Source organism: Nerophis lumbriciformis, linkage group LG12 (assembly GCF_033978685.3).
Source record: "Nerophis lumbriciformis linkage group LG12, RoL_Nlum_v2.1, whole genome shotgun sequence".
Lineage (NCBI taxonomy): Eukaryota > Metazoa > Chordata > Actinopteri > Syngnathiformes > Syngnathidae > Nerophis > Nerophis lumbriciformis.
This window is the reverse complement of record NC_084559.2, coordinates 4,715,894-4,727,288: the sequence shown is the minus strand read 5'-3', so window position 1 is coordinate 4,727,288 and position 11,395 is coordinate 4,715,894.

Below are 11,395 nucleotides of genomic sequence, written 5' to 3'. Positions count from 1 at the left end.
AGGGTTAGGGTTAGGGTTAGGGTTAGGGTTAGGGTTATTGTAGTTTTGTGTTTTGTTATGTAAGAACAGACCATATTCATTAAGTGGTATTAAAGGGAAAATCAAATACAACAACGTCCTTACTTAGTACTAATAAACAATAATGCTGAGGTTATTGAGGGAAGACTCTTAGTTAACGGCTTACTGGTTGTATGTCACGATCCGTGGTCCGGATCATGTTTTGTGTTTTCTGTTTGTTTTGGACTCCTTTAGTTGTCATGTCTATGTAATCATGTTTTGTTTTAGTCATGTTTTGTTTTGTTTAGTTATTGACTCTTTAGTTTCTGGCTTTTCACTCCCTTGTCTTGTTTCCATGGTTACCCATTAGTTTCACCTGTTCCACGTTTGGACTCATTATGCACTCTTGTTTGTCACCATAGCAACCCATTAGTTTTCACCTGTCACGTCACGCACCTGTTTCACGTTTTGAGTCACGCACCTGTTTTCGTTAATCATGTCTGTAGTATTTAAGTTCATTGTTTTCAGTTTGTCTTTCTGGCGACATCTCACATTTATGCTCTGTACATTCCTGACACTTGTTTTCATGTCCATCCTTCATGCTGCTACTTTTGTCCAAGCCAAGTAAGTTTTTGTTTATTAATGCTATAGTCTTTTGGTTTCATAGTTTGTTCTCCGCCACTGCGCGCGCTTTTCGTTTGTACTTTTGTTTGCTATAGTCTTTTGGTTTCATAGTTTGTTCTCCGCCACTGTGCGCGCTTTTCGTTTGTACTTTTTTGATATCTTAAATAAGTCATGTACTCACATTCCCGTCTCGCCCGAGCCAACTTTCCGTTGCATTCCGGAAAAGCAAACACCCAGGACCAAGTCATGACATTAGTTCCTGTTTGTGCACCCCCTGAGTTTAGTCACCATGGTTACTTATGATTTTCACCTGCCTCTGTTGTTCGGGACACTCACCTGTTTGTAATCAAGAGACACTATTTAAGCCTGCCTTTGCTGGTCATTCGTCCTGGCTTCTTTGTTTGCTTCATGCTCTCGTCAAGTTTTGCTTGTCTCCTAACCCATGCTAAGTTTAGTTTTGAGTGCTATTGGCACGTGTTTCTTTCGACTTGTTTTCTGTTCTTGGTGGTGCTTTGATTTGTTTGTGAATTAAATGATGTTCCTACCTGCAAGTCCTGTCCGGAGTCGTCCGTTTGCATCCCGGGAAAAAAGAAACGCGCATTAAGCCGCAACCACACCGTGACATTGTATAATAAGGCCATGCAGAATAAGGCATTAATAAGTACTTAATAATGATTAATTAAGAGCCAATATGCTACTAATTTGCATGTTAATAAACAACTAATCAATGGTGAATATGTTCCCCATACTAAAGTGTTGCCATAGTTTTTTGTAGTTTCCATCATAGATTGTAAAAACTGGCAGATGATCACTGATGTCGGATATTAATTATTATTATTATCAAAATCAATAGTAAAATTATTATCAATAAGTGTGGCGCGTGCACTGCAAAAACTCAAATCTAAGTAAGATGAAATATCTCAAATAAGGGTGATATTTGCTTATTTTCTGTCCGATAAGATAATTCTTCTCATTAAGCAGATTTTATGTTAGAGTGTTTTACTTGTTTTAAGTGTTTTGGTCCTAAATGATCTCAGTAAGAAATTACAGCTTGTTGCTGAGATTTGATGACCTATATTGAGTAAAACATGCTTGAAACTAGAATATCAACTGTTGCAAAGCCGTGTCATCAACACTCACAAGTAGAGATGTCCGATAATATCGGACTGCCGATATTATCGGCCGTTAAATGTAATATCGGAAATTATCGGTATCAGTTTCAAAAAGTACAATTTATGACTTTTTAAAACGCCGCTGTGTACACGGACGTAGGGAGAAGTACAGAGCGCCAACAAACCTTAAAGGCACTGCATTTGCATGCTGGCCCAATCATATAATATCTACGGTTTTTCACACACACAAGTGAATGCGAGGCATTCTTGGTCAACAACCATACAGGTTGTATAAACAACTTTAACACTGTTACAAATATGCGCCACACTGTGAACCCACACCAAACAAGAATGACAAACACATCCGCACCGTAACACAACATAAACACAACAGAACAAATACCCAGAATCCCTTGCAGCACTAACTCTTCCAGGACGCTATAATATACATGCATTTTTAGACAATATGATTTGCCTGAGCGGCTAGGAGACCCCGAGAGTAACAAGCGGTTGCCTTGTTGCCTTTCCATTAAGACATACTTGCCAACCTTGAGACCTCCGATTTCGGGAGGTGGGGGGTGGGGGCGTGGTCGGGGGTGAGTGACGTGTTGACAACACACAACAACAGTGTCTACCGTAAAGCAGTTCGTCTGCCGTAAACAGCAATGTTGTGACACTTTTAAACAGGACAATACTGCCATCTACTGTACATGCATATGTGACCCACCCATAATGTGTCACATTTTTGTGTTGATTTATTTATTTTATTTTGTGGTTTGAATTCGTTTTTGGAGCTGTCATTACACATTTATCAGTATTCACATTGGTCAGTAGGGGGCAGTAGGGCGTTTCTTCCCAATTGAATGCTATCACCTGCAGACCGGAAGTGGCTTGTCATTCTGATGAGCGCGACTAGTCTGTGAACAATTGAAACGTCCTGTGTGCTTTTTCCTCCTGTATAACAGGTTAGTTTTGGTGAATCAACTCACTGAATAATATCCATGTGATCTTTATAAGTTTAAGTACACATTCTGATGGTGGAGCCTAACTCTAAAGTGTTTGTGAGTTGTAGTTTGTAAATGAACACTGAAATTCAAGTATTTATTTTATTTTTATATATATATATATATATATATATATATATATATATATATATAGCTAGAATTCACTGAAAGTCAAGTATTTCTTATATATATATATATATATATATATATATATATATATATATATATATATATATATATCTTAACCACGCCCCCAACCACGCCCCCACCCCCACCCCCCACCTCCCGAAATCGGAGCTCTCAAGGTTGGCAAGTATGATATATATATATATATATATATATATATATATATATATATATATATATATATATATATCTACATCCTGAAAATATGCAAACAAAACTGTGTTTAGATAATTGATACTTCAAACTTGCATAAATAAATATTAAGGAATATAACATAACTTGGCTTCTGAGAGCTTCAAAATGTAATGAATAAAATGCTAAAGTTGTTGATAAACAAGCAATTATTTTAATAATTAAATATTGTCATTTTAAATGAATTATTATGATAATTTAAAATTAATTATTTCAAATATGTTTATTTGAATGTATAATTATATGGCTGGATGTAATAAGGAGTCAGAAAAAATACAAATAAAAATACAATTAATTTTGATGTTTTTAGCAAAATATAGTAAAAATGTATTTCGTTTTTTTGTTTTTTTTAATTAATAAATATATTTATTTTTAGGTAACATAAACATAATAATACAATTTCTATCTAGTCTGGATGATTTAGTTCTTGTCACCCTGTTGTCCTCCCGTCGTGAAAAAAGGCTGTCCTCACTCAGGTCCGCAAATCGGGAGATTTTCGGGAGAATATTTGTCCCGGGAGGTTTTCGGGAGAGGCGCTGAATTTCGGGAGTCTCCCGGAAAATTCGTGAGGGTTGGCAAGTATGCATTAAGAACAATAAATTAGTTTTTAGTATAAGTTTGCTGGTTTCAAGAAATGTAATGCCGAGCGCATATCATTATGTCAAGATAATGGCACTAGCATTTGCTTAATTTAGGAACAGTTTTCAACACATTGAGCAAAAAGGTCAAAAAAAAATTCTACAAGAAAAGTGACTTGTTATTAGTGAGAATATACTTATTTTAAGGTATTTTTTGGTTCATTGAGGTTGGCTAATTTGACTTGTTTTGGAAAGTCTTGACAAGCCGAATTTTCTTTTTCTATTGGCAGATAATTTTGCTTAGTTCAAGTAAAATACCCCTAACTTTTGTATTTTTTGTTGTTGTTTTTGAACACTGACTTTTTGCAGTGTATAGACCAGGGGTCGGCAACCCAAAATGTTGAAAGAGCCATATTGGACCAAAAATACAAAAAACAAATCTGCCTGGAGCCGCAAAAAATTAAAAGCCATATTACATACAGATAGTGTGTCATGAGATATAAATTGAATCAAGAGGACTTAAAGGAAACTAAATGACCTCGAATATAGCTACAAATGAGGCATAATGATGCAATATGTACATATAGCTAGCCTAAATAGAATTTTAGCATCGATTAGCTTGCAGTCATGCAGTGACCAAATATGTCTGATTAGCACTCCACACAAGTCAATAACATCAACAAAACTCACCTTTCGTGCACAACGTTAAAGGTTTTGTGGACAAAATGAGACAGAAAAAGAAGTGGCATAAAACATGTCCTAGAAAGTCGGAGAAAGTTATACATGTAAACAAACCACGGTGAGTTCAAAGACAGCCAAAATTAGTAGGACAAAACGGCGCTCTCCAAATACTCGAATCAGTGAGGCATGTTTAATATAAACAGTGTGCTTTGTAACCAGGGCCGGCCCGTGGCATAGGCCGTATAGGCAAATGCTAAGGGCGCCGTCCATCAGGGGGCGCCACGCCAGTGCCACAAATGTTGGAGAAGAAAAAAAAAAAAAAAAAAAGTTGGTACTATTATTTCTAAATACAAAAAATAATCCCACGTTAATTAAAATGCAAAGTAAAGCCTATTTAATATAAATATTATTTGTTACAACCCCCCCCCCCCCCCCCCCCCCCCCCCCCCCCGCACGGTGCGCCCCCTCCCTTCCCGTATCATGACTCTTTTTGGACGTCACCACATCAAAAAAATCAACACAACATGTCAAAACGGCCAAAACTCAGGTGCCCAGGGAAGAAGAAAGAGAAAAGAAGAGGAGGAGAAACGAGAAAAGACAGAGGTAGCAGGTAGGTAACGTTAGCCTATATGAAATTATTTGTCTGTTACAGAATGTGATAGTAACCTGGCTTTTTAGCATTAAGCTAATGTTACATGATTCGGCAATTGCTAATCAATAAATAGCTAGTTCTGTTTTAACGTCGGGTTAATATTGTGGAGGGGGCTAAATTGTTATGGAAAATAATAATGTAACGTTAGGTAATTACAGTACTCCCACCTTACATTCCTCAGGGACATTTGTATTAGATCTTTTAAGCAGGTGTTTTTTGTTTACATTGTTATTGCCTTCTGGTCAGCTAATGTTTGCCCTGCAGGTAATAGTCACTTTTCCACCCCTTTATATATTAGGTATAGTTGTAAGTAAAAAAAAAAAAAGGTCAAAGACAAAGCTATTCGGTTTCTTGTGAGTATATACACTTCACTGCCGATGTGGGGGGGCGCCACCTAAAATCTTACCTAGGGCGCCAGATTGGTTAGGGCCGGGCCTGTTTGTAACAATTAGGGAGTCTTGTGTCATGTTTGTCCTCCTACAGAAACCATATTAAAACAAAAAATTGATTTTTTTTTTTTTTTCTTTTTCCATTTTTCATACATTTTTTAAAAAGCTCCAGAGAGCCACTAGGGCGGCGCTAAAGAGCCGCGGGTTGCCGACCCCTGGTATATACTGTAAAAACTGGCAGATGATCACTGATGTCGGATATTAGCCAGCCACTTATTATTATTATCAAAATCAATAGTAAAAATATTACCAATAAGCGTGGCGCTGCGTCCTGAGGTCCTGCTTGGCTTTGGGATTTTAGGACGTAAACTCAGGATATACGTATGAGTTGAACTGGAAAAATCAACGCAGAGAGGGAAACAAAGACGGCGTCTGCGAGATGCAACTTGGTTGGCGACTCACATCACTAATAGCTTTATTTGGCTTTAGAGAGCAACATCACTGCAATGAGCGAGCAGCAAGTACAGTCACAGTTATTATGAATGCAGCACATCAGGCCTCCTCCTGGAAACCAGCATTTGTTACATTTCATGTATAAGGCCAGTTTACATTAAACACACAAAACAAGCAAATGATGAGAAGTTTTTTTTCAAGCTTCCAGAATCAGGCCATGCATTTGTGCCCGTCGCTTCATTCGTGTGTCAGAGAGAGGAAGATAATGACGGGACGGGATGATGAATGTTGGCGTAGTAAGAGTTCAGGGTCAAGTAACACAAAGGGTTAGGGTGAAACTAGCCCTTGTGCACACCGCAGAGCCACCACCCACCTGCCATTTGCAGTGTGAGTGGAGGGCCGTCACTGTCACGGTCAGCTGCCTGCCACTCGCACACTCTCTAATCGCTACATTCAACACAAACATGGCCATGTTGCTTTGAGGAAGACCGTAATGAGGACTAAGTCACCTGAACCATTCTGACGTGTGCCTGTTATGCCCTACCACTTGCCATTATTGCGAGATGCGGAGACAAAAACAATGAAGCATTGAGCTCTGATAAAAATGTCCCGCCAACTTTTTTATCCGTAAAATTCAAATAGCACCGTAAAAGTTGGCCCGGCTGTTTTGTCATGCGTGTGCTCGCCGCGTGTGTGCAAGACGTTTACGTCAAAAGGTTTGGTCGGTTGCGCTGGTTGGGGCAGGAATGGCACAATGTCGCGTTAATGTCATCTTTATGGCGTCATGCTCGCTTTGCTGGATGTCGATGGATCCAACCAGGGGTGTCAAAACCTACGCCCCCCCCCCGCCCGGGCCGGATAAAGCCTGATCCCAAGTAGTTCAAACCCCGGCCGAGTCATACCAAAGACTATAAAAATGTGACCCAATACCTCCCTGATTAGCAATCAGCATAAAGGGTTGGAATTGGGGGTTAAATCATCAAAAATTATTCCCGGGCATGGCCAGTGCTGCTGCTCACTGCTCCCCTCAACTCCCAGGGGGTGAACAAGGGGATGGGTCGAATGCAGAGAATAATTTTGCCACACCTAGTGTGTGTGTGACAATCATTGGTACTTTAACATTAACTTAACTTTTCACATATAAAATCACAATACATAGGTTAAGTAGAACAATTCAATTAAAACAGGGGCAACATCAAAAGGTCACAACGTGGATTAAAAATGGTAGTTAAAAGGTGCATTAACTAAAAGCTTTACTAAAAAGAGACGTTTTCAAATGTTTCTTAAAAGTTTCAACACGGTCAAGATCACGAAGAGACTGGTGCAAATTGTTCCAGAGTCTGGGAGATTCAAGATCACGAAGGGACTGGTGCAAATTGTTCCAGAGTCTGGGAGATCAAGATCACGGAGGGACTGGCGCAAATTGTTCCAGAGTCTGGGAGATCAAGATCACGGAGAGACTGGTGCAAATTGTTCCAGAGTCTGGGAGATCAAGATCACGGAGGGACTGGTGCAAATTGTTCCAGAGTCTGGGAGATCAAGATCACGGAGGGACTGGTGCAAATTGTTCCAGAGTCTGGGAGATCAAGATCACGAAGGGACTGGTGCAAATTGTTCCAGAGTCTGGGAGATTCAAGATCACGAAGGGACTGGTGCAAATTGTTCCAGAGTCTGGGAGATCAAGATCACGGAGGGACTGGCGCAAATTGTTCCAGAGTCTGGGAGATCAAGATCACGGAGAGACTGGTGCAAATTGTTCCAGAGTCTGGGAGATCAAGATCACGGAGGGACTGGTGCAAATTGTTCCAGAGTCTGGGAGATCAAGATCACGGAGGGACTGGTGCAAATTGTTCCAGAGTCTGGGAGATCAAGATCACGGAGGGACTGGTGCAAATTGTTCCAGAGTCTGGGAGATCAAGATCACGGAGGGACTGGTGCAAATTGTTCCAGAGTCTGGGAGATCAAGATCACGGAGGCACTGGTGCAAATTGTTCCAGAGTCTGGGAGATCAAGATCACGGAGGGACTGGTGCAAATTGTTCCAGAGTCTGGGAGATCAAGATCACGGAGGGACTGGTGCAAATTGTTCCAGAGTCTGGGAGATCAAGATCACGAAGGGACTGGTGCAAATTGTTCCAGAGTCTGGGAGATCAAGATCACGAAGGGACTGGTGCAAATTGTTCCAGAGTCTGGGCGATCAAGATCACGGAGGGACTGGTGCAAATTGTTCCAGAGTCTGGGAGATTCAAGATCACAAAGGGACTGGTGCAAATTGTTCCAGAGTCTGGGAGATCAAGATCACAAAGGGACTGGGGCAAATTGTTCCAGAGTCTGGGAGATCAAGATCACGAAGGGACTGGTGCAAATTGTTCCAGAGTCTGGGAGATCAAGATCACGGAGGGACTGGTGCAAATTGTTCCAGAGTCTGGGAGATCAAGATCACGGAGGGACTGGTGCAAATTGTTCCAGAGTCTGGGAGATCAAGATCACGAAGGGACTGGTGCAAATTGTTCCAGAGTCTGGGAGATCAAGATCACGGAGGGACTGGTGCAAATTGTTCCAGAGTCTGGGAGATCAAGATCACGGAGGGACTGGTGCAAATTGTTCCAGAGTCTGGGAGATCAAGATTACGGAGGGACTGGTGCAAATTGTTCCAGAGTCTGGGAGATCAAGATCACGGAGGGACTGGTGCAAATTGTTCCAGAGTCTGGGAGATCAAGATCACGGAGGGACTGGTGCAAATTGTTCCAGAGTCTGGGAGATCAAGATCACGGAGGGACTGGTGCAAATTGTTCCAGAGTCTGGGAGATCAAGATCACGGAGGGACTGGTGCAAATTGTTCCAGAGTCTGGGAGATCAAGATCACGGAGGGACTGGTGCAAATTGTTCCAGAGTCTGGGAGATCAAGATCACGGAGGGACTGGTGCAAATTGTTCCAGAGTCTGGGAGATCAAGATCACGGAGGGACTGGTGCAAATTGTTCCAGAGTCTGGGAGATCAAGATCACGGAGGGACTGGTGCAAATTGTTCCAGAGTCTGGGAGATCAAGATCACGGAGGGACTGGTGCAAATTGTTCCAGAGTCTGGGAGATCAAGATCACGGAGGGTCTGGTGCAAATTGTTCCAGAGTCTGGGAGATCAAGATCACGGAGGGACTGGTGCAAATTGTTCCAGAGTCTGGGAGATCAAGATCACGGAGGGACTGGTGCAAATTGTTCCAGAGTCTGGGAGATCAAGATCACGAAGGGACTGGTGCAAATTGTTCCAGAGTCTGGGAGATTCAAGATCACGAAGGGACTGGTGCAAATTGTTCCAGAGTCTGGGAGATCAAGATCACAGAGGGACTGGTGCAAATTGTTCCAGAGTCTGGGAGATCAAGATCACGGAGGGACTGGTGCAAATTGTTCCAGAGTCTGGGAGATCAAGATCACGAAGGGACTGGTGCAAATTGTTCCAGAGTCTGGGAGATCAAGATCACGGAGGGACTGATGCAAATTGTTCCAGAGTCTGGGAGCTACAACCTGGAATGCCAGGTCTCCACGGGTTTTAAAACGAGTTTTCAGAATCAGAATCAGAATAGTTTTATTGCCATTGTTTGAGAACGGGTTCACAAACTATGATTTTTTTTTGGTGCAATGGTGCAACATAAAACACATATAACACAGATTTGGTAATAACAAGAGCTGTAACGGAGCTATCAGATCTTGTTATAGACTTAGAAGGAATTATTGTGGGGATCTTTAGAAGACCCTGGCCTCAATCAATGGTACTTTAACTTTAACTTTTTTTGGGAACGAAAGAAACTGCTGTTCTAAATGTGTCCACTGGATGTCACTATAGCAATTCTGTTAGGCAAGTTTATTCACAGTAAAGGGTGACGGTGGCTCATCCTCCGCGACCCACATGAAACTTAAAACTTGCTGTTTTGTGGGCATACTTGCCAACCTTGAGACCTCCGAATTCGGGAGGGGGGGGGGGGGGGTGGGTGTATATTGTCGTGTCCCGGAAGAGTTAGTGCTGCAAGGGGTTCTGGGTGTTAGTCCTGTTGTGTTTATGTTGTGTTACGGTGCGGATGTTCTCCCGAAATGTGTTTGTCATTCTCGTTTGGTGTGGGTTCACAGTGTGGCGCATATTTGCAACAGTGTTAAAGTTGTTCATACGAACCACCCTCAGTGTGACCGGTATGGCTGTTGATCAAGCTAATGTGAGCTTACAAGCCGCATATATTATGTGACTGGGTCGGCACGCTGTTTGTATGGAGGAAAAGCGGATGTGGCGACATGTTGTAGAGGACATTAAAGGCAGTGACTTCCGGGTGGAAATCGGGAGAAATTCGGGAGAATGGTTGCTACGGGAGATTTTCGGGAGGGGCACTGAAATTCGGGAGTCTCCCGGGGAAAATCGGGAGGCTTGGCAAGTATGTTTTATGGGTTCTGTTTCGAAGTCATCGTCATTCGGCACCCTCGTTGCCCCAAAATGTCTCCGTCAAACCCGGGAAAAGTTAACTTAACCCTTTTGAATAGTTTTTACCGCCGTTTTCTTACGGTTTGTTGAGTTGGCATTGGATTGATAGGTGGACTTGACCCCTTAGTCATGTCCACGCATGGTCTACGCCAATGTTTTTCAACCTTTTTTGAGCCAAGGCACATTTTTTGCGTTGAAAAAATGCGGAGGCACACCACCAGCAGAAATCGTTCAAAAACGAAACTCAGTTGACAGTAAAAAGTCGTTGTCGCAATTGTTGGATATGACTTTAAACCATAACCAAGCATGCATCAATATAGCTCTTGTCTCAAAGTAGGTGTACTGTCACCACCTGTCACATCACGCCCTGACTTCTTTTGAGTTTTTGGTGTTTTCCTGTGTGTAGTGTTTTAGTTCTTGTCTTGCGCTCCTATTTTGGTGGCTTTTTCTCTTTCTTGGTATTTTCCTGTAGCAGTTTCATGTCTTCCTTTGAGCGATATTTCCCGCATCTACTTTGTTTTAGCAATCGAGAATATTTCAGTTGTTTTTATCCTTCTTTGTGGGGACATTGTTGATTGTCACATCATGTTCGGATGTACTTTGTAGACGCCGTCTTAGCTCCACAGTAAGTCTTTGCTGTCGTCCAGCATTCTGTTTTTGTTTACTTTGTAGCCAGTTCAGTTTTAGTTCCATTCTGCATAGCCTTCCCTAAGCTTCAATGCCTTTTCTTAGGGGCACTCACCTTTTGTTTATTTTTGGTTTAAGCATTAGACACCTTTTACCTGCACCCTGCCTTCCGCTGTTTCCCACATCTACAAAGCAATTAGCTACCGGCTGCCACCTACTGATATGGAAGAGTATTACACGGTTACTCTGCCGAGCTCTAGACAGCACCGACACTCAACATTAACACATAATTTGTAGATTATAATTACTGGTTTGCAAAAAATATTTTTAACCCAAATAGGTGAAATTAGACAATCTTCCACGGCACCCAGACTGTATCTCACGGCACACTAGTGTGCCTCAGCACAGTGGTTGAAAAACACTGGTCTACGCATGGT